The sequence below is a fragment of the Triturus cristatus genome, chromosome 4_1 (genome assembly GCF_964204655.1).
Source record: "Triturus cristatus chromosome 4_1, aTriCri1.1, whole genome shotgun sequence".
Classification (NCBI taxonomy): Eukaryota; Metazoa; Chordata; class Amphibia; order Caudata; family Salamandridae; genus Triturus; species Triturus cristatus.
The window spans coordinates 510,625,669-510,651,315 of record NC_140585.1 but is presented as its reverse complement, the minus strand read 5'-3'; positions in this window follow the sequence as shown (position 1 = coordinate 510,651,315).

The following is a 25,647-nucleotide window of genomic DNA, read 5'->3' as shown; positions in this document are numbered from 1 at the left end:
CATTGTATATTTTTAAATTGTGATGAATTTTAATGCATTGTTCTATGTATGCACGCTTTTATGGTCGTCCGACCGAAATAAAGTTTTCATGATGATGATGAAAACCCTAGATGTTATTATTGAAGTGGTAAAGTACGTTATGTAAAATTTGAAAAGTTTTATTTGATGAAATTCCAAGGCTTAACATAGGCCAACTACTATAGCCTGTTTTCATTTGCAATACATGTGGAGGGACTAATTTCGATTGAGTGAGTTTTATTTTTTTAATATGTACTGTTATGGATAAATATAATATGAAGTATTTGTCACATATGTTTTTAGTATTGTTAATCAATGCTGTTTTGTGTTTTTAATAACATTAGCAAGGAAAACTATAATTCCAAAATTGTTTTAATTGATAATATAAAAAAAATTGATGATGAAACTAAGTTATGCATTTCCATAAGAGGTTTTTGTGGAAATAAAGAATTTGGCTACTATATAGCACTGTGAACCAGAGCAGTTTTATAGCACTTTACATGTAACAAATAGTAGTGCATACAACCGTGATGATTAGGAGACAAAAATGGGAATGGGAGAAGGCAGTGAGATCAGGAACATGGAAGGGAGAAGCAGGAAGAGTAGGAAAGGAAAGAAAGGGAAGGCATGACATGGACAGTACTCAAAGTGCTTAAATAAAGTGTCAGTCTGACACAGGTGGCAGATAAAATATGAACAATTTCTGAACAACATAAGAGACACATTTTCACATTCTATGTAAGGTACTCGATCTTCATTGGCAGTGTTGTGACTAGTTTGGTTCTTTCCATTGGAAGAATTCCTGGGGAGGCTTTAGTCATGGGCTTTACAGACACCTTTGCACAATGATTACTTAACATAACATGTATCTGATTGCAAGGAAGGCCATTTATTGATCTATGGTAAAGCTGCTAAGATATCTAATGTCTCACCGTGTAACCTTCTGAATCCTCAGGATCGGTTTGTTGCTCAAGTGGGTCCACCCCTTGATAGCCTCAATTCTGTAATGCCATAGTAGAACAAAAGCTTGAGGTGATCAAGGGAGGGGAGAAAAGAATGGGGGCAGGAGGGAAGGAGACCTAAAAATTAAAACAAGCACCATAAGAGGATGCCAAAACAAGGTTTGCTTTTGTATCTATAAGTTTGCTTTACACCTATTACCTGTAAAGTAAATAAGAATGATCTGTACCACTACGGGGCACAAGGAATGGATTGTACCCTTCCTGAATACCATTGCTCTTTCATGGAAAAACTGTGTTACTACAAAGGAAGAAAGGTTTTTACCAGAGTATCCCGTGAACATAATATGCTTTCTAACACTTCATCACATGTACTATGTACCCACCAAAACAAAAGGGCTGCTAAACTTCTGAGGGGGAGAATCCTCATGATAGTCCTCAGAACACCTCTGTTAGAAATGGCAAGACAAGAATGAATAGTCATGAGGTGAGATCAACATAACTATAGTTGTTTGCTTGAATATGTCAATGATGTCTTCCTGTACAGAATTCAGATTCACCTCTCTGTACCTTTATGATTTAATCACATCCATAAAGAAAAAGATGAAAAAAATAAAATCATAATTTTTAGTCACTCCTTGTGACAATCGCCCACTCAAACAGATTCTCGCAAAGAAGTTGAAAATAAAATATAGAAGAAGCTATTATTCTGGGGTTCTGAATACTCCCTCAGAGGTGTGGCTCCAGCGCTGGAATAATCAGAGCGTAAGAATGGTAGAATATTTGGTGTTAAGGAAACACCACGAGTTGAAAGAATGTCCAGATAGTTGAAGCTCAGTTCACAACCCCCATGAAAAACCAGCCGAAAAACAAGGCAGAATTTAGCACCAGCAACACTAAGGAATTTCCTGAAATAAGCGTACTTGAAAAAACAAAAGTATGCTCTCCTACATCAAAGCGGTGAGTAAATGTGAATGGCTAATGCCTTACCGCACCAACCTCAGTATCACCGCTTCATGAATACTCCTCAAAACGCCGCATCTGTAATCCATTTGGAATAATCTGTGACGAAATGAACCCGAGAACGTCATTTAAGCGCTTCTGGTTCATGACGTGGTGTTCCGATTCCACATGCCGTTACCGCCGTAGAATTTGGTGCTTCCCTCACTGGACCATTACTGGACTCCCACCACCTGCAGAATCTTTTGTATGTATGCAGGTATGTAGTGGTGCCCACACATATATCCTGCATTTCACACAAAGGGCTGACTCCTTTAATTATGGCAGCGTTAAAAACGTTACCATTCGGGCTGTCTGTTTGTGCCGTAACACAATGACTGTAGACTTCAATGACATGCAATGATGTACTTGCATGCCTGGATAAAAATGTATTTCTATTGCTCAGTTGTTCCCATGGAAGACTGTCACTGCCACTGCATTATATGTAATCCTATTAAATGCAATAGTGTATGTTTAGTGTCACATGAGGCATAGGGCTGTTTAGTGTGCTTGCTGAAAGTGTTTTTTTTAATGAAGGAGCAAAGTGTTTAGTGTAGAGTGCAGGGGGTACTTTCAAAATCACATAGATTTTGCAAGTCATGTATATGCTTTGGGAAGTGGGAATACTGATCAGTGGAGGGACCTCATGGGTATAATCTTTGGGAATATTTCAAAGATTTTAGTAGCTTTTTTGCATAACTGGCAATGGGGCAAGAAGTTGAAAGTGGACAGAGCAGCCAAAAAATAGGTCACTCATCTCTGCCTCCTGTGCGTCTGCCACAATGTCTAAGGCATTTATAAAAACCTTCCAGCTAAGTGGGAATTCAAATTACGGCAATCCAGTCTTCACTTGTGAGGGCGAACAGAGGTAAAGGCCTTCACCAAGTTGGAAGGCTGGTGTGATAACAGCCATAAGCCAGAGACTGTCCATTGTGATCCTGCACAGTTTGAAGATTTATGCCACTCCATGCTCCCCCATGAAGTGAAATTAATAAACACTCACAGAGTAATTTAGACTCTGGCAGATAGTCTATCATTCCATCACCCTGGAAGTGGACTGATAGTTCTATTTAAAAAAACCTCTGCTTGGTGGGTTTGCTATGCTGTGAAGTATGTCACCTTTATGGAAGTTCCCTTTACGGTGCTGAAGAGCTGCCAAGTGGGCGCCTTCTTTTTTTTGTTTCTTTATAGAAAACAAACCCCCAAAGCAAGAGTTTGGTTTCTCAGTACAAAAATATAAATGGCTTAGACATGCCTGAAATTTTTGACCTGCGAGTGAGGGCCATTCGGCATTTTCTCTGGCCATTGCACATGGCAGCCAGAGGCAACGAAAATGAGTGATGGTTGCTTTCAGTAAGGTGGGATAATGCCAAAGTGACCTGGTGGCCACTTATTGGACGGGGCACCCGGTCCAATGTTTATAATGGCAGGCCCAGCTGAGGCTTTGGCGGTGTAAGCATGAATCTTCTCCAGACTCTATATAGAGAGATGGGGAACCGCTTGTTTGTGTTGGGACAGGAGCACACCCAAATTCTAAATAAGGACTGTGACTATATAAATTGTATCAGTATAACACAGCTAGTGTTCCATGTATGGGGCTGCACTGAGGAGAAAATAATCCTTTGCCTTTTTTCCCCTTAACTACAGCCAATGAGGGAAGGCAGCAGTCCCAACGTCATCACAGAGTGGGATGGGGTCAGTCAGACTACTGACCCCTCCCTACTCTGTGATGAAGTGTCACTGATTGACACTCGACCCTGGGCACTGCAGGGCTTAAAACTGAAGCACCCAGGTGTGAGGCAATCAGTGACGCTACCCCTCGTCACTGAGGGGAGGGCCTCAGGAACCTTTGCTGAGCTGAGAACGTCACGTCCACAGGAGCTGTGACTTTCTGAGCCCAGCAAATTTCAGTTCAGGCAGCCAGGAGCCAGCGCTAAATGCGCATGTCTGATTCCTGGCTGCCTGAACTGAAAGTGAACAGTGTCTGTCAGGCTGATTGATCTTTGTTCAGCCTGACAGACACTGTACAGGGCAAAATGTAGAGGGGTATGGCCCTTCTGCCCAAATGGACTGGCTGCTCCTGATTACAGATAAGGTACCAAGGCGCTTTGTTGTGCAAATTCGGCAGCTTTTGAACCAGTATTGTTACTCTCTTCCAGTGAGACACAAATACAGCAAAATTCATAGTTTTCAGGAGTTGCTCTATAATGTGATGCTATGAAACGACTAAAATTACCAAGTTTCACTGGAATGGTGTACTAAGGCAAGGACTAGATAGAAATGAAAAGTGAAACCCTAACTGTATCATGCATGAACTTGAGGTCACAATGCAACGCAAGAGCTAAAAGAATTGAAAGAAAGAAAAAAGAAAGACAGGGCTACTATGAACTGCACTTACTTGCATGTGTTCACCGCTGGTTTGGTGGAGAGCTTTTACACTTTGGGGCATGTGTACAAAGACTTAGCACCAACAGAACGTCACTTTTGAACAGGTTCTGGTGGCGTTAAGTTCATCGCCTTATTTATTAGGTGGCGTTTATCCCCCTTATTTACAAGGGCCACCTTGAAAATAAGGGGGCATATGTATATGGACTTAACGCCACCAGACCATCACTTTTTAAGATGTTCTGGTGATGTTAAGTCCATCGTATTGACGTGGCTTAACACCGCCTTGAAAATAAGGGCCCCTTTCATGGTACACTTAGCAAGAAAGGGGCCAGGAATGGGTGTTCCGGTGGGCGTACCGCTGCAACACCCATTGATTTCAATACTGCACTCTATTTACAAGGGTGGCGTAAATATGGGGCAGCACCAAAACTAAGACAAAAAAAACCTGGTCTTAACATGGCGAAACAAGGAGAAATTATTAATTTCTCCTCGATTTTGCTGTTTCTATGTGTGCTGGATTGTGCAGCTCACATAAAAACAGCAAATCACCGTGAATGATTGTTTATGTGCAGTATGGTGTCCCTGCACATAAACAATCTTTTAAAAAGTTATGATTTGAAACTTCCATGTGTTCTGCACAATGCAGCACACATAGGAGTTACAAATCGCCATTCTGGATTGTTTATGTTTAGGAAGGGACACCTTACTCTCAGATATTATCTCCCTTCAGTGGGTTCTGCCATCCACATAATTCAGTGCATTATTATTTACCCTCCAGTGGGTCTCTGAACTGGCATCCGGTTGCAATGGCATTGAAACTTGTCATTCTGCTGGCGCGCAGGTTCCAGTACCTCGCAGCAGTCCTTTAATTTTCAAAGGTGGTGCAGTCTCCACGACCTGGACTGGCCGTAAAATATCATCAAAACTGTTTGTCCCTTGCTTGGAGACGCACTCAATGATCAAGCAGGACCCCATTTTTTGAACGACAGAGTCCTTTATTCTAGCACACCCGGCATGCGTTTACAGACTTCGATAAAAAGGGCCCGCCGCGTTTCGCGGCTCCCTGCCGCTTGTTCACGGGCTGGCACATGTGGTTCTGCCAAGTGTTTAGAGTGTTGGCAGCCATTTAGAATACAGCTTGTGCACGGCAGGGTGCGCGCTGGGTGCGGGGAGGGTGCGCGGATCCTCCCCAGCCATAGATATCACTAACTTTTTTACCCTAATTTTCTCAGGAACTACTGAACGGATTTACACCATTTAAGCAAAAGGCACGAGTCTGAACTGAGGACTACCACTTTGCCAAATTTGGTGCAATTCCGTTCAGCAGTTCGGGCTGTAGCTGCGACAACAGATCCTATGGGAAATTGCATGGGGAAACCGTGTTTTGGGACCCCCCTTTTTTCTCAGCCCCCGCTTGACGAATCACCACAAAACTTTCAGGGAAGGAGCAGAGTGGAGCTGGCCAAAAGTTTGGAACATTTCGCGAAGATTCGTCAATCGCAACCAGACTTATTGGGAATAGAATGTTGCGGATTTCCTATGGAAAATAGGTCCTAACTATAACTATCTACTGGCGACCGCCAGTAGATAATATATATATATATATATATATATATATTCACTGAAAAAACCATAGGTTTCACACACGTTATAGTTAGGAATTAGCATTTAAAAAACCTTGCAAATTCACTGAAAAAACCATAGGTTTCACACAAGTTATAGTTAGCTGTACATTTCACTCGTAAAAAACCAATGAAATTCCACGTTATAGTTAGTGCAGGCAACTATAACTCACGCGACCGCAATCCTCTGCTGATGACATATGTGTCTTTATGAAAAAAAAATATTTTTAATATATGTATAGCTAAAATTTAATGGAAGAAGACATGGGCAAATAAGTGTCTAAATACAGTATTAGCATCAGCAGAGGATTGCGGTCGCGTGAGTTATAGTTGCCTGCACTAACAATAACGTGGAATTTCATTGGTTTTTTACGAGTGAAATGTACAGCTAACTATAACTTGTGTGAAACCTATGGTTTTTTCAGTGAATTTGCAAGGTTTTTTAAATGCTAATTCCTAACTATAACGTGTGTGAAACCTATGGTTTTTACAGTGAATTTGTACGGTTTTTTAAATGCAAAGTTACTTTACACCGTTCGTGCCGTGCGCGCCCACTTCACGCAGTTCGTTCCGTGCGCGCAGTTAGTGCCGTGCATGCACGGTGGGCATGCGGTGCGCTACGCGCACTGCGTGCCCACGTTACGCTGGATGGGCCATGTACGCACGATGCCCTTCGCGCACCGTCCGCACACGGAGGACATAATATGCGCTTCGTTGTGAAAGGTTATCGATTAAATGTTCACATGGAGGGAGAGAAAATATGGTTTTTGTTTTTTTTAAATTTATTGTTTGCCGTACGTGTACGGTAAGCGCATTCGGCGTTTTAAAAAAAAAAAAAAAAAATTATTTTTGGACTTGGATGCCCTTCTGGGACACCCTAACCAAGGCTAGGTGGTTAGGAGCTGTCTAGCCTGCCCCTTTTCATGATATCCAACTTTGTTTTTCCTCCCCCCCTTTAGAGTGCGAGAGAGAAAATGGCGGCCGACACTTCCTGGTTTCGACCGATTCGAATGTTTACTAAGATCTAACAGCCAATCAGAATCTCGCTCGCGCACGGCACCGTACGCGTACGGTAAGCTTACGGGGCGCGCTCGGAGTGCGCTTACAGATATATATATTGATTTAAATGCTATTTTCTTAGGAAATACTGAACAGATTTACACCAAACCTACAAAAGGCACATCCTTGACCTGTAGACTACCTCTCTGCCAAATTTCAAGTAACTCTGTTCAGCCGTTCGGGCTGTAGCTGTGTCTAAAGGTCCTATGGAAAAATGCATGGGGAAAACGCATTTTGGGACCCCCCTTTTTTCTCAGCCCCCGCTTGACGAATCACCCCAAGACTTTCAGGGTAGGAGCGGAGCTTAGCGCCCCATTAGTTTTGAAAATTTTGCGAGGATTCGTCAACCGGCGTCAAAGTTATTCCAAATAGAATGTTGCGGATTTCCTATGGAAACATGGTCCTAACTATAACTATCTACTGGTGACCGCCAGTAGATAATATATCGAACAGGAAGCTCACTCTCCCCACTTCCAGCCGGTGAAGAGAGAGTCACGGACTCCAGTGTTGCGTGGCAAAATCAGGTCTTTATTTTTCTCTCACAAAGCCAAATGACGCGTTTCGGACATCAGAGTGTCCTTGAACGCATGCGGAAACGCAGTCCGCCTACTTTTTTATACTGTTGTTTTTTCCTTTCCCCGTGTCACATGATAAACAAATATAAACAGCATACTATGTTGCATTGTTTCACATAGTCTGTTTTTGGGTCTATGTACTTTATACATCAGGCAATTGTTTTTATATTTTTTCTTCTTTCTTAATGCGCTGTAATTGTAATTTCAGTAGGCGACATTCTATTAAGTCTGACAGAATTCGAAAGTGCACGTGCTGATTTATAACCTCATGAATGCAAATATATTGTTACATTGATTAAGATATGGTTCAGTCATAGTATTCAAATTATCGCATTTCAATAAATAAATATAATGAAATATTATGCAATTCATTTCATGATAAATAATGAATATATGATAAACCTTTTTGTATTACTGCATAAATGCAATTTTAAAACATTTACGGGCCGATTCCGATCCTGGAAATATTTTCCCCGTACGAATCGTATACGGATTTTTTTCCGTACGAATCGTACAAGTACCGTACAAACTGCCAAGTACGATTCGTATGGGAAAAAGTCCATACGAATCGCATTGGGAAAATTCCCCAACACGTCCTGGGGTCGGAAAATGTGTCTGACACGTCCCCGGACGATTATCCGTAAGAATCGGAAAACTGATGTCCGAGCGCGCAAGTACGATCCGTCCCGGGCGTCCGATAGTACAACCGTATGGAAAAAACACCGTACGGAGCGAAACTCCATAGCAAGCATGGAGACATGTGCCCGCATATGTGCCGTACCCTCCCCAGCCCCCGCATGTACGTGTCATACCCCCCCAGCCCCCGCATGTACGCACCGTACCCCCCCAGCCCCCGTAAGTACGCGCTGTACCCCCCCAGCCCCCGTAAGTATGTGCCGTACCCCCTCAGCCCCCGTAAGTACGCGCCGTACCCACCCCAGCCCCCGCATGTATGCGCCGTACCCCCACCCCCAGCCCCCGTATGTACGGAGCGTACCCCCACCCGTGTATGTACGGAGCGTACCAACACCCCACCCGTGTATGTACGGAGCGTACCAATACCCGTGTATGTACGGAGCGTACCCCCACCCGTGTATGTACGGTGCGTACCCCCACCAGTGTATGTACGGAGCGTACCCCCACCCGTGTATGTACGGTGCGTACCCCCACCCGTGTATGTACGGTGCGTACCAACACCCGTGTATGTGCAGAGCATACCAACACCCCACCCGTGTATGTACGGAGCGTAACCCCCACCCGTGTATGTACTGTGCGTACCCCCACCCATGTATGTACGGTGCGTACCAACACCCGTGTATGTATGGAGCGTACCAACACCCCACCCATGTATGTTCGGAGCATACCCCACCCGTGTATGTACGGAGCGTACCCCCAACTGTGTATGTACGGTGCGGACCCCCAGCACGTAGCGCTGGAGGTCCGCACTGTACATACGGTGGGGGTACGCTCCGTACATACACGGGTGGGGTGTTGGTACGCTCCGTACATACACGGGTGTTGGTACGCACCGTACATACATGGGTGGGTGTACACTCCTTACATACGGGGGCTGGGGGGGATACGGCGCGTACATGCAGGGGCTGGGGGGTACGCCGCATACTTACGGGGGCTGGGGGGGTACGGCGCGTACTTACGGGGGCTGGGGGGTGGTACGGCGCGTACTTACGGGGGCTGGGGGGGGTACGGCGCGTACCGGGCCCCCAATTCCGCTCGCATCGCGACCTACTTTGCTTTTCCGGCACTTTTTGGGTGCCGTAAAAATATTGCCGTCTGGACTGCTGTTGGTACGATTCGTACTTCCTGGTTCGTGAAACGCAGACTGAATGCGTCCTGACGTCACGTCGGCGCTGTCCCGGATCACATTGGTATGTATTTTTACAGTCGGTCGGTGTTTTTTCCGATTCGTACAGAAAAGGTGTTTCCGTACGAATCGTACTTGCAAGTTTGTAGGGTTTTTTTCCCGTGTACGAGTCGGACGGAGAAAACGCTCCGACCAACGGTTCGTACCCGGTTTTTCCAGGATCGGAATCGGCACCTGTGTATTGGTTTAGTGACTGAACTGTGCAAAGACCCACCTAACATCACAGCAGTTAAGACCAATCAGACATATGAGGAGTGCTCCTCCTACTGTTGCATTATACTGGGGATGCCTATCGATAAAAGCAAGAGCATAGATCGCTTTATGTGTAAAGTGCATACTTAAGTGCAAACCAGGTGCTGTCATCTTGGGAGGGCAACCACCCTAACTAAACTATAAAGTGCTAGTGCAAATAAATTATAAGGTTAAAAAACAATGGGATAAAAACAATGAATTAGCAGCTGATGATCAGTTAGTGCAAATAGTAATGCCCCATTATGCCTATCTTGGGTTGATATTTTGTGTCCACTACTTTCATATTGTTGCATGCATTGTGGACCTAGGCACCGATGTTTACAGGATCACTCTTAAATATTATGTTTGATCTTTCTAAGTTACAGAAAGTTGTGCAGATCCTCCGTGTTATTAAGCCCTTTGGGGGATCTTCTGACTAGTTCTAGGATCATGCGAGATTCAAGTTGGCGCAAAGACCGTTCCCTATTCCCTCCTCTACGAGGGATGGGAACCACCGCAATGACAACATATTTCAAGCATTTTCAGTCATTACTGTGTTCAAGCTTACAAATGCCTGGCTACTGGATACGCTGGATCATTGTTCACTATCACTCGTAGGTGTTGCAATATTCTGACATGCACCTGTAGCTTTGTGCTGCCTACATATCTTAGGCCACAGGTGCATTTCAGAACATATACAGCGTATTCAGTTCTACAGTTGTAGCTGCCTTTGATAAGAATTTCAGTGGGACTAAAAGGGGTCATGTATTTGGTGGTATTATCTCCAAATCTAAATGCTCTGCATGTTGAGCATTTGTAGGACCCTTGTCTTGGCTGTAGCCACATTTTTTTAGAGTCATTTTCGGGGCTACTTTTGACAATTTGGGACCTCATAGAAACTACCTTCCTGAAAGTGATTGTGGGATTATCTGTTAGGTTAGGCTCCAGAACCGCATCTGTGAGAATAATTGGCCAATTCCGTTTAATGATTGACCTTATTTGTCTTTCCTGTTGGTTGTATGTTAGGATGAGTCTAGGTGCATTTGCTTCTTGTGAATCATCAATGCTTTAATTTTTCAGTTCCAGTAGTGATTCTCTAGACTTAAGGGCCACTTTGGCCACTGCCTCCTTGAGGACTGATTCACTGTACCCTCTGTGTCTAAACCTCACTAGTGCCTCTTGTGAGCACACATCCTGAACTTGTTTGGTACTGCATATTCTCTTTATCCTCAGGAGTTCCTCATAGGGTATACTCCATACCAGATGTTTGGGGTGTGCACTGTCAGCATGGAGTGTGGAGTTTTTCTATGTAGAGTGGTCGCAATGTATCCTTCCCTAATGAATACTCTAACGTCTAAAAATTCAACGTTCTCTTTGCTGATATGTGAGGTAAATCTTAGATTTGCAGAATTAGCATTAATGTTGTTCATGAAAAGAATGGCACGTTCTTCATTCCCTTGCAAACAATGAAAACATCATCTTTATAACGAAACCAGTGCCTCACATGCCTGATATATATGTCTGAGTGTATAGACCTGAGAGCTCGCTCCTCCCACCAGCCTACCATCAAACAGGCATAGCTGGGAGAGAAGCAGGCACCCATGGCCATCCGCCTCAGCTGTTTGTACATTTTGTTTCCAAACATAAAGTAGTTGCTGTTGAGGCACCATGATATACATTCCATCAACATTTTGTTGTGTTCATAACATTCTACTGGTCTAGTATCTAAAAAGTACTTGACCACCATAAATCCTATTTGATGGTCTATGCAGGTGTGTAATGACTCTATGTCTAGAGTTATAAACATCATGTCAACCTCCCATTGTATATCTTTGACTTTATTCAAAAAGTCTCCTGTGTCCTTTACGTATGACGGGAGATCTTTGACCAAACATGTGAATGAGTGGAGGTGTATGTAGACCTAAGAGTTAATAAGTGGGTATGTAGTTATTGGTATTGGAGTATCTATGGTTTTGAGAATGGACGTCTGAAATTTTGAGTTTGTGTATCAACGGTTAAATTAGGGTGTGAGAAGATGCAGTCATTTATCACATGGATGACGTCATCAGTGATGTCATCAGTGATGTCATTTGAGATGTCATCAGTGATATTATCAGTGATGTCACTGACCATGTCTTGAGTGATGTAATATGTGACGTCATCAGCAGTGCATTGCGGGGGCGCGAGTTATAGTTAGCTGAACTAACTATAACAGGGGAATTTCTAGGGTTTTGTACGAGGGAAATGTCCAGCTAACTATAACACCCCTGAAACCTATAGTTTTTTCAGTGAATTTCTAAGGTTTTTTAAATGCCAATTCCTAACTATAACACCCCTGAAACCTTTGGTTTTTTCAGTGAAATTCAAAGGTTTTTTAAATGCCAATTCCTAACTATAACGTGCATGAAACCAATGGTTTTTTCAGTGAATTTCAAAGGTTTTTAAAATACTAATTCCTATCTATAACTTATCTCTGAGGATATCATGAAAAGCATTCTTTTTTAAAAGTAGGGGGCACATTAGTTTTGTGAAAAAGCATCTTTGTGATTGGTTAAGAAAAAGCAGTTTCAACGTGGAGTACATATCATAGGATAAAATTTGTTCAGCTCAACCACACCTGCTACTTGCATTTGGAAGGCACAAAGTTAAAACAATCGTAAAATTTTAACCTGTACGTGTCATTAAATGTTCAAGAAAATGTTACAAAAAAATATCGTAAAGTTTTAAAAAATTGATGAACCTGCACGTGTTGTAGAATATTCTAGAAAGTGTGTTGATAGAATACGTTGCACTTCTGACTTCTATGTGTTGTTGAATATTTTTAAAAAACGGTTCATATGGAAAATTAAAAAGAAACCAATAGAGAAGTTTTGAAACCTAAAAGAATCAAGGAACTATTCTAATTTCTTCTTTACATGTATTTATGTGTGCAGCAATAAAATTATAGACACAACAGCACCAGGAAGAGGAAGAAGCAGGGAGTGGGGGGAGGGGGAGAGATGGGCAGAATGGCACACATGCACAATTAAGTACAGCACAAGTATAGACAAACAATGGCCAAAATGAAACACACCAACAAGGAGCACAAGTCACACAACCCGCCAACATCACACCACTGAACGAGCATAGAAGTGAAAACCACGCTGCATTCATACAGGATGTGTACAAAGGCCAGTAGTTGGTGTTGTGGGATGTCTGCGACCGTGGTCATCATGGATGAGATGCCCAGCATGTGGCACATGGTCGAGTTCACTGTGTGTTATGTTGCCAAACGGCTGCTCCTCCCTCCCACGAGCCCCCACACTTTTGTACGGTGAGCTGTTGTATCTCGTGCACTCGTACGGCACGCCATTGTAATGCCTATTTGCGCATGTCCTGCTACATTCCAACAACAACATCACAGTGCCGTTTGGAGGTGGTACATGCCACTTTACAACATCGACTGCTGCGGCTCTTGTAACAGGCCACACCAGAACACAGAGACACACTTACCGCACTTCCTGTACACGGACATGTCCGTGACACCCCGTTCCCCTTGCCGGATAGGCACACCCCTCCACTGACCTGTGAACTCCAGACCAGCACACGCCAGTTGTGCATGCAGGAGGATGCGTACGTAGCTATACATCCAGGCTCACTGCCAACGCAGAGGTGAAAGCACACTGTGATGTTGCAGGGCTCATGCCTATCATGCTAAGACAAAGACCACAGGGACACACTTACTAAGATATGGGTTTGGGGGGCATTGGCGGTCCTGGAGTTGTTGAGATGAGTCTTCTGGCCCTCATGGGTATCCCTGTATCATGCTCATTGACTCTATGGTACCTGTGGGTGTTCTGGTGTGGCTCTTGGCTGTGTTCCCTTTCATGGTACAGGTAGTTGTCCTGCTTAACACCAGCAGAAAGCAGGTGTAAAATCCCTGGTGCTAACGTGTCTTATCGACGGAATTTGTTTCGCATTGCAATTAGTGTGAAAGTTGTGATGTGAATTTTTTCGTATGCAGAACAATATACGAACTGAGCAGTGTATCTCGTCAAGATCCAGCACCTGACGCACTATTCCCAATCAATATAAATACAATGAGATTTCTTAATAGATTTCGTGTGTACACTGTAAGTGCAGCCAATACCTCAGTGCAATACAATACAGGATTTTAGTATTTAGAATAAATCGCAAAGGTGCACCTCATGTCTTTTTGCACGGGAACGGCTACTCTCCATTTCATTATCAGCACTTTAACGGAAGTAAAGTTGAGATAAATCTAACACACTATTCAGAAGTTAGTGGAAACTACAGATATCACTAGTATTCCAGCGATAAGTGCCCCAAAATTTAACACCATGGTGGACTCCATCAAATAACAGTAATAAGAACAAGAAAGACTCACACAGCAGTTAAGACAACAACCAAAAACATTATTATTTTTTTTTTCAAACGTTATTTTTTATAATAATAAATATATAAACGATAAACTATTTTCAAACTTTATATTTTTATTAACATAAATATAAACAATAAACTAATAAACAAAATGTAACAACAATAATACAAAACAACAAAGCAGAACACTCCTGTGGGAACCACGGATGTCGACGACAGACCTGGAAAATCAAAAAGATTCTTAAAAAAAAAACAACATGGTATTCTTAACAAAATACCACAAGAAACAAATCACAGATATATAAAATGTATACAGCTAACAAAATTTTATAAGTTTAACATACAAAAACTGTAAATGTTGCCACTTTAAAATATTTACCGAATCTGAGGAATTTTTTTTGCAGAAGGCAAGAAGGCACCACGCCCACAACGTTTTTCATCAGTGGTGAAGAAATTTTAAATTTTTTCCAAGGGGCAAACAAAGACCAATGCCACCTTCTTCATTCGCAAGATTTGCCAAAGAGTTCTGTTACGAGGGGATCCTAACAAAAAATAGTATGATGAAACACCTAAGGACCCTTCATCCAAACAATCTTGCACGAGAAGAGTACAAACAGATGAGAAACACTCCTGTTCTGTATCTGTAAAAAAGAATCACAAATAAATGTATATTAATAACTTTCAAATGTATACTATTCCATTACTGTACAAACAAATTTTATATAACAATTGACTAAGAAACTATAGCCCTGAACCACAAGTGTGATGATCGTTAAAACACTACATGCGTAGTGCATACTACTTTGAAGCAGTTCATGCCCTAAAGCCTACCTCACTAAAAGACTACATGCTAACTGACTAAATGATAACAGTACTATAAGGAGACACACTGGGTGAGTGACAGGGTGTTTGCTAGAAGAGTATGAATACTAACTAGAGAATTGAAGGTGTGAAAGACAACTGTGTAGGTGATTAGAGGCCTGCATCAATACTGCATAGGCATTTAAAGCAGTCCATGTGCTAAGGCCTGGATCACTGCATGACTACTTGGGTACTGACTGAATAATTAGAGTACAGCAAGGAGAGTGCCTAGGCGAATTTGTAAGTGCTAGGATTTTCACACAGGGAATGGATTAGTACTTGGTACTGAATGAGTCACTAAAGGAGTGCAAAGGCAGACACAAGTGCTGGACTGTATGGATACTGACTAGGAAATTGAAAGTGTGAGAGACAAGTGTCTAGGTGGTTAGAAGACTGCATGCATAGTGCATAGGGGTTTGAAGCAGTCCATGTGCTAAGGCCTGGCTCAGTGTATGAATACTTAGGCACTGACTGAATGATTAGAGTACTGCAAAGATAATATCTTGGTGAATTTATAAGTGTTTGGGTTTTAGCACAGTGAATGGATTAGTACATGGTGCTGAATGGGTCACTAGAGGACTGCAAAGGGCGTGACAGGGTATTTCCTGGCAGTGTATGGATACTGACTAGGGAATTGAAGGTGAGAAAGACAATTGTGTAGGTGGTTAGAGGACTGCATGCATAGTGGATAAGGGTTTGAAGCAGTCCATATACTAGGGTCTGGGTCACTGGATGAGTACTTGGGTACTGACTGAATGATTAGAGTACTGCAAGGAGAGTGCCTGGGTGAATTTATTAGGGTTTGGCGCAGTGAATGGATTAGTACATAATGCTGAATGGGTCACTAGAGGAGTGCAAATGGAGTGACAGGGTGTTTGCTGGAAGTGAACGGATACTGACTGGGGAATTGAAGGTGTGAAAGACAAGTGTGTAGGTGCTTAGAGGACTGCATGCATAGTGGATAGGGGTTTGAAGAAGTCCATATGCTAAGACCTGGCTCTGTGCATGAATACTTAGGCAGTGACTGAATCATTAGAGTACTGGAAAGAGACTGTCTTGGTGAATTTATAAGTGTTTGGGTCTTGGCACAGTGAATGGATTAGTACATGCTGTTGAATGGGTCTCTAGAGGACTGCAATGGAAGTGACAGGATATTTCCTGGAAGTGTATGGATACTGACTAGGGAATTGAAGGTGTAAAAGACAAGTGTATAGTATGTTAGAACACTACATGCATACTGCATAGACATTTGAAGCAGTCTATTTGGTACTTAGAAACTGACTAAATAATCAGACTACTTCTAGGACAGTGCTTTGATAAAACTTTTAAATTTTCAGTTCTGCCACAGTGAACAGAATAGTACATGGTACTGCACCTTAGTGTCAAACCCTGACTCATGTTATCAATGCATAAGCAAAGACTAGCTTCTAATGCTACTAAAACTTGACAACATGAGAGATTTTAAATTAGTTATCTGTCAGCAAATACACGATGTTACCAAATGCCTCTCTCACAGTGGTTCTCAAATGCACACAGACTCACAGTGTGATTCTAGACAAGCACCACTATCCCTAGGAGTTTACCAAAACTCATTCACTACAGTGGAAGTGGTAAGCGAACTGCACACAATCTTCATATTTCAGGAATGCACTTTTATGTCAAAGCCTGACTCATATAATCAAAGCATAAGCAAAGACTGGCTTCTAATGCTACTAAAACTTCACAACATGACCGGTTTTAAAACGGGTATATGTCAGCAAATACACGATGTTACCAAATGCTTCTCTCACAATCCTTACACAAATGCTCACAGACTCACAGTGTGATTTTAGACAAGCAACACACTCCTAGGAGTTTACCAAAACTCATTCACTACTCTGGAAGAGTTAATGGTACTGCACACAATCTACATATTTAAGTACACCACATCAGTGTCAAAGCATGACTCATTTAATCAACGCATAAGCAAAGACTGTATTCTAATCCTACTAAAACTTCACAACATGACAGATTTTAAAACAGTTATCTGTCAACAAATACATGATGTTACCAAATGATTCTCTCACACTGATCCCAAATACACACTAACTCACAGTGTGATTCTAGACAAGCACCACTATCCCTATGAGTTTACCAAAACTCATTCACTACTCTGGAAGAGTTAATGGTACTGCACACAATCTACATATTTAAGTACACCACATCAGTGTCAAAGCATGACTCATTTAATCAACTCATAAGGAAAGACTGGATTCTAACCCTACTAAAACTTCACAACATGACAGGTTTTAAAACAGTTATCTATCGGCAAATACACGATGTTACCAAATGCTTCTCTCACAGTGATCCCGAATACACACTAACTCACAGTGTGATTCTAGACAAGCACCACTATCCCTATGAGTTTACCAAAACTCATTCACTACAGTGCAAGTGGTAAGGGAACTGCACACAATCTACATATTTCACGACTGCTCTTTAGTGTGAATGCCTGACTCATTTAATCAACACATAAGCAAAGACTGGCTTCTAATGCTACTAAAACTTGACAACATGACAGGTTTCAAAACAGTTTTCTGTCAGCAAATGCACAATGTTACCAAACGCTTCTCTGACAGTGGTTCCCAAATGCACACAGACTCACAGTGTGATTCTAGACAAGCACCACTATCCCTAGGAGTATACCAAAACTCATTCACTACAGTGGAAGAGGTAAGGGAACTGCACACAATCTCCATATTTCACGACTGCACTTTAGTGTCAATGCCTGACTAATTTAATCAACGCATAAGCAAAGACTGGCTTCTAATGCTACTAAAACTTGACAACATGACAGGTTTCAAAACAGTTTTCTGTCAGTAAATACACGATGTTACCAAATGCTTCTCTCACAGTGGTTCCCAAATGCACACAGACTCAATGTGTGATTCTAGACAAGCACCAGTATTCCTAGGAGTTTACCAAAACTCCTTCACTACACTGGAAGTGATAAGGGAACTGCACACAATCTACATATTTCACAACTGCAATTTACTGCCAATGCCTGACTCATTTAATGCACACAGACTCACTGTGTGATTCTAGACAAACAACACTATCCCTTGCACTGTATCAAAACACATTTCTTCATCTAGAAGTAGTACTACATCATTTTAGTATACATAACTCATTTCACAAATTCATAAACAATGACGGGTTTCTAATTCTACCAAAATATAAAAACTGCACAGTTATCTGTCTACAAACACATGAAAAACACAAATGCCTATCACAGAATAGTTTCTACATGTACACACATTGTAGAGAAAAAAGTACTCCCTACACTTTAGCAGGAAAAATACATTAGTCTGATTAAAATCAAAATAGTCTACATACATCCCCTCACAATTAAATAACTCATCTTTCATGTTCTTTTGTAGATTAAGGAGTATATCAATCACTCACCATATTTTCTTTTACTGAATCTCTGCACTGTGCACCTCTCAGCAAAAGCAAAGAATGAAAAAGTTTCCCTTTCATTTTCCACACATATACATGTAAACATCAAATCACAATCCTTCGCACATAAACTCAAAAGCAAACACACATTTCTATTGGTTAAACATTTCAACCCTTTCCAACTGAAATACATTTCAACCCTTCCCCCAATCTGCCTTCTGCCTGTTACCATAGAAACAGCTCATGGAATACTGCACTGAGCTCACAGGTCACAAGTTCAGCACACAATGTTCCTACACAAGGCAGGAAGTGTGCTTGACTTTTCAACATATCAGCATATCATATATAATGTTCCTTACAATCTGTTTTTGTTAACCAATAACAATCATACTTTTAAAAAACAAAAATATACACCCTACCTTTCAGTGTAGAAAGTTGTTATACAACCAATGATTTCTTGTCGTTTTTCAAAAAACGTTGCCATGGATCCGCGCACCCACCGCGAGAGAATCCGTGCATCCAACGCGATAGGATGAGCGCAACGTGCGCGCATTTCACCGCTTTTGTTTTTTTTAAAAAGGGGGGCCACAGGGAGTCCTTCTGGGACCCCCTAAGCAGATCTAGAGGGTCAGAGTATTTCCACTCTGCCCCCTTTATATCTTTTACACACTTATTCCCCTTCCATCTTCAGCCTCGCTTCTACCGAGGCAGAAAATGGCCGCCAACAGTTCCTGGTTTCAAATGTAGAGAGACGCTCGACAGCCAATTAGCATTCAGCGTGCGATCGGGAAGATGCACGCTCGGTTCGGGGAGGGTGCGCTTACAGTGCGGGTACGGTCCGTGGATCCTTTGCGGCCATAGATATCACTAACTTTTTTACCCTAGTTTTCTCAGGAACTACTGAACAGATTCACACCAAATATGCAAAAACCACAAGTCCGAACTGAGGACTACCTCTTGCCAAATTTGGTGTCATTCTGTTCAGCGGTTTGGGCTGTAGCTGCGACAACAGATCCTATGGGAAATTGCATGGGGAAAACGCGTTTTGGGACCCCCCTTTTTTCTCGCCCCCCACTTCACGGATCAGCGCAAAACTTTCAGGGTAGGAGCGGAGCGGAGCTGGCCAAAAGTTTTGAGAATTTCGCGAAGATTCGTCGATCGGTGCCAAAGATATTCCTAATAGAATGTTGCGGATTTCCTATGGAAAATAGGTCCTAACTATAACTATCTACTGGCGACCGCCAGTAGATAATATGTGTATATATATATATATAGATATATATATAAATATATATATATATATATATATTCACTGAAAAAACCATAGGTTTCAGGGGTGTTATAGTTAGCTGGACTTTTCACTTGTACAAAACCATTGAAATTCCCCCGTTATAGTTAGTTCAGCTAACTATAACTCGGGCGCCCGCAATGCACTGCTGATGACGTCACATATTACATCACTCATGACATGGTCAGTGACATCACTCATGACATCACTGATGACATCTCAAATGACATCACTGATGACATCACTGATGACATCATCCAGTGAATGTGTGTTTTTCTGAAAACTAAATATGTTTTATATATGTATATCTCAAGGTCGATGGAAGAATAAATGGGTATATAAGTGTCTAAATGGATGATTTGTTTTTGAAAAATTGATTGTGTAACTGACTGATTAAGTGTATCTTAGTGAATACATGGCTTAGTGAGTAATGTTTAAATATGTAAATATCTGTATCAGTCTCTCACTTTGTGTATAAGTGGCTGCATGGGTTGGTGAGTAGCTACATGGGTGTCTATATAGGTTATTAGTTGGTTTTTTGAGTATCAGTCTGAGTGTCTGCATGGTTCGGTGGGGGGTATTACGTAGTGCATAGGTGCATGAATGAGTGACTCACTGTTTGTATGTGTTGAACACAGCATGTGTGCAGGACTGTATGGGTGGATGAGTGTGTGTATGGGTGTGTTAGTGAGTGAATGACTGTCTCAATAGTGTCTTTATGAGTAACTACATATGTTTTAAACTAGTATATGTGACTATTGGTGTATATATGTGAGTATATGTGAGAGTGAGAGATTGAAAGAGTTCCTGTATGAATAAGTATGTGTTTCTATAAGTGATTGTTTAAAAGACTAAGTATGTGTAAGTTTCCGTAGAAGTAAGTATGCTGGTGTGTGTATAACTGTATATGCAAGTAAATGTATGTTTGATTCTTTATTAGCATGAGTGACTATGTGTGTGAGTAACTCTATGGATGAGTGGCATTGTGTAACAGGATGTATAGGTGTATGAGTACATATGATGAGTGAGTACATGTATGAGTGACTGTATAGGACTGTTGGTGAATGAGTGGATGTGTATGTGGATCTTAGAATTACTGAAGAGGTTGTTGTAACTGGTATTGGTATGTCCATTGTTTTGAAAATTTTAGTCTCTATTTTTGAATGTGTGTATCAAAGGTTATATTAGGGTGAGAGGAGGTCTGCCACTCTATCACAAGGATGATGTCATCAGTGATGTCATCAGTGATGTCATTTGAGATGTCATCAGTGATGTCATGAGTGATGTCACTGACCATGTCATGAGTGATGTAATATGTGACGTCATCAGCAGTGCATTGCGGGCGCCCGAGTTATAGTTAGCTGAACTAACTATAACAGGGGAATTTCAATGGTTTTGTACAAGTGAAAAGTCCAGCTAACTATAACACCCCTGAAACCTATGGTTTTTTCAGTGAATTTCTGAGGTTTTTTAAATGCTAATTCCTAACTATAACGTGCCTGAAACCTATGGTTTTTTCTGTGAATTTCAAAGGTTTTTTAAATGCTAATTTCTAACTATGCCTACAGAGATAGGACATGTGAAGAAAGAAGAAAAAATGCACAGAAAGAAACAAAAGAAGTGCAGAAAGAAGCAACAGAAGTCCTCAAATACGAAGATAAGTGCAGGAAGAAGGATAACGTGCAGAAAGAACAAAAAGAAGAGCAGAAAGAAGCCTTGTTGCAAAATCATCCTGTACCCTCAACTTTTTCAGACGGATACTGGTGGTAACTGAGCCTGACTAACCAGTCCTAGAGCCAGTGCTATGTTAAAAGACACTTAGAATACAGTGAAAACACCTACATACACTAGGGAACATTATGCGTTGGGGTCCCCCTGTGATTAGCATGACCTCCTCTGTAAGCCCCTAGTATATAAGAGGGCATGGGGATTAAAACTACCTCTTAAAACAGGCCACAGGGCGTTTTTGCACACGTTAACTCAGGCCCCGTCCCCTCCCTTCACCACTGTGTAAACACGCCCTGTGTCCATTTTTAGTTGGGAGATTAAGTTCATTTGAATCCTGAGGGTCCCTGGGGTCCAACTAGCCCACTAGGTACCTCCAGTAAGCGCCACAGAGCTGCGTTGCAGAGAGGTGTAAAAAGTGGCACGGCCTGGACCACCTCTCTGCAATGCAGCTCAGTGGCGCTTACTGGAAGCACTTGGTGGGCTAGTTAGCCCCCAGGGGCCCTCAGTATTGAAGGGAAATTATATCCCCAATTTAAAACGTGCCATAGTGCGTGTTTGCACACGTCACCTCAGGCCCCGTCCCCTCCCTTCACCACTGTGTAAACGCGCCCTGTGGCTGTTCTAAGTTGAGAGATTAAGTCCCCTTGAATCCTAAGGGTCCCTAGGGTCAAACTAGACCACTAGGTACCTCCAGTAAGCGCCACAGAGCTGCGTTGCAGAGAGGTGTAAAAAGGGGCTTGGCCTCAGAACACCTGGCTGCAGCGCAGCTCCCTGGCGCATACTGGAGATACCTGTTGGGGGCGCGTTTGCAGAGTGCTGCACGGAGGGGGCATGGCCTCCGGCACGATGCCAGTCTTTTATTTATTTTAGTTTTTTAAGAAGGGGGGCTGTTTGGTTCCCCTTCTTATTCTAATTTATTGGCCCTGATGACCCCATCCCCCAGGGCCAGTCTCCTAATTATATTTTTTTGACCCCAATCCCCAGGGCCGGCCACTGTTTTTTAATTTTTTTAAAAAATATATATTTATAGACACACCTAGGACATGCTGGACAAACCGTACGTACCTATCACCATGACGATTTGCGTGATATTCATTAAAAGGCGACTATGCATGCAATGAATCCACGTGGAATGTATTTACACCACTAGTGAAGCTCTGACATGTCTGATGCCCTACCGTGCCTAATCCCGGTAGACACCCTTGTCGTTTATTTATACAAACTTGGGTAGCTATTGACGGGCACATTTAATACACATGCACACCAAGCCATTCAAAGGGGATTCGACAAAAATTCGACCAAAACTATGCAAGAAACCCCCCTCACGGTTAATAAAACACACATCCACTGCCGGATGTGTAATACTTTTTATTTTACTCTCTGGAAAGGGGACGAACATCACTTGAGAGTCACAGCGCGCTCCTGACAGAGCCCAATGCTGTGTTACACCCACCATTGCCTGCCGTGTGCCACACACCTCTGTGTTGTATTCCACTAGCTAGTGCATATGCTATGACACTCTCTAGCCCATGTGCACTGTAACACCACCCCGTGAATATGTCATGCCACACTTGTCTTCGCACGGGTTATATTGCCCCATCTAACGTGCCTTTCTCGATGCCTATGTTATAACGCACAGTGCTATGCCATACATATTACAATCTGGGATCTATATCTTTGTCACAGTGCATATGCAACCTTACACTCCCCAGCACATATTTTATATTACAACTTTAGAGACTAGTTAGGTTACACAACACTGCCCTGTGCATATTACACTCCAAGGCGCATATCGCATAGCACGCGCTAGTGCCTGTGCTATCTCGCGCTCTCCAATGAATCTGTCATTGCGCACAATGTATTGCATATTATATTTCACGCCCGGTTCATCTTATATCACACTTTTTGGTGCATAGTTTATACCATACACTATATCTAGTTTTCATTTTCAATCGTGCTCTCAGGACTATGTTCTATATAACACTGTGTTCACCTACCCTTTTCACGGGCATTACATTTTGCGATAGGGGGTGGAGGGTCAGGGGGTGTTTCTGCCAAGTGAGCCCGGAGTCACAGTCACAAACGTCCTCTTCTTCCTGAATAAAAATGAGATTATGCTGCATACTTGTTCATATTTTAAGTAGTTCGCACAGACACAATGTTTTAAAAACAATAAAGTTCCTAATACCCGCCTTCTCTGAACAGTTAGCTTGCTGCCCCATCCCCTTCCTCCCTATCCTCTGTTGTGTGAATCCATGGACTAGCCTCCTCCCTCCTGCCATGCATGGTCTGATGTGCTGCCACTGCCCTCAGTATGATGTACCAGTCCACTCCTCCTGCCCTCCATTGCCCAATTCTATGCCCCATCATTGACCTCCTGCTTAAACTCTGTGCTTAGCTTGCTGCCCCTATTCTCCTTCCCCCTGCCCTCCGATGTCTTTGTGCATGCCCCTGCTCCATCCTTTTTGCCCACCATGTCCCATGGACCTGCCACTCCTATCTACTCTGAGTGTTCTGTTGAGCTGCCACTTCCCTCCCACCTGCCTAGCATTGTCAGATGACTGTAACCTGTCCCTGCCACCTCCACCCTGCCTGTCCACATGCCATGCCCCTATCCTCTTCCTCCTGTCCTACATGGTCCATTGTACTGCCACACCCTTCTGCTCTCCCTGGTCTGTTGTGCTGCAGCTGCTCCTCCTGCCTGCCCCGTGTGGTCTGTTGTGAGGTCCCTTCCCCTGAACTTTCTTGTCTGTGCACAGGTCCTGACCCTCCCTTCTATCCTCCATCGTCCTTTGTGCATGCCCCTCCACCCTCCTTCTTGCCCATCATAGCCATTGTGCTGCCACTAACCCTCCCACTTGCCATGCATGGTCTTCTGTGCTGCCGTGGCCCCTCCCACCTTCCCTGTGTGGTCAGTTAGCTGCCCCTGACCCCCTCCCACCTTCCCTCCATGGTCTGTGTGTATGCCACCACAGTCTCACTGTTGCTCTTCATGGTGTGTCTTGCTTCTAGTGCCCATCCTGCCTGACCTCCATGGCTATCTTGCTGCTCCTGCCCTGCCCCCTTGCCCCCAGCCCTACTCCCTCCCTCCTGGCTTGTCTGTTCCATTGTAATGCCCCTGATCCGTCCCTCCTGCCCTTTATGGTCTGTTATGCTGCAGCTTTCTCTCCTGTCTGTCCATTATGGTCAGCTAGCTACCATTGCCTCTTGCCCCTCTGTTCTCTGTTGTCCATGTGCATGGTCCTGTCCCCTCCCTCTTGCTTTCTATGGATTGTTGTGCTGCACTCCCGTCCTGCATGCCCTGTGTGGTGTATTGTGCTGCTGCAAACCCTGATGCCTGCCCTGCAGGGTCAGTTTGGTGCACCTCTCCATGTCCCTCCTGTCCTCTGTTATCCAAGTCCATGTCCCTATCCCATTTCCTTCCATGATCCAATGTACCATACTTGCGAACATTTTGAACTTGGTAAGAGGGAGATTTTGAAAAAAAACTGGGGTATTGATTTTCCCCTTTGAGTTACATTGAAAAAGAGGATATTGTAGACAGGAGACAGATCAAATAAAGCCCATTTGAGCTTAAAAACATTGGACGTTTCCTGGCTGAATCGGGTCTGTTGGCATGTATGGTTGTACTACCATTGCCTCTTCCTTCTGCCCACAATGTTCTATTACATTGCCACAGGCTTGAAGGAGGGTAGATTTTGTATCACAGGGGGCCCCTGGCCCGTTCTGTCCACACCTGAAGTATGAGACCCTTGTCCTTGCCCTGCCAGCTGCATTTGTAGGCCGTATTAAATTGACCAGCGGGTCCTGTGTTGCTATATAATTATCCTGAGACATCCTTACCACTCAGCCAGTATAAAACCCCTGTGCAGGCCCTTCTGTTCAATATGTAGGCCTCTTTGTTAAATTGACCATAGCTCTGCAATTTTAGTGTATAGCAGTCTGAAGGCAGGTCTGCGAGGCCTTCTGCTCCAAACCAGTAGCCCCCACCCTACCCGAGTGCTCCGTGCTCGGTATCAAAGTTCAACATCCCCCTGAAGCTGTCGACATACAGTAGGCTGCATCCTGGACTGGTACTTGCTTCCTGGGCAGGTTTCCCGCTTTTAAGGAAGTGGCAACCGCAGAGCGTCAAGTTAGGAGAACTGAGGAGATTTTATACATGAATATATTGAATTCCCGTACAATACCCATTATTTTCTGCTTGCTCTATGGAACTTAC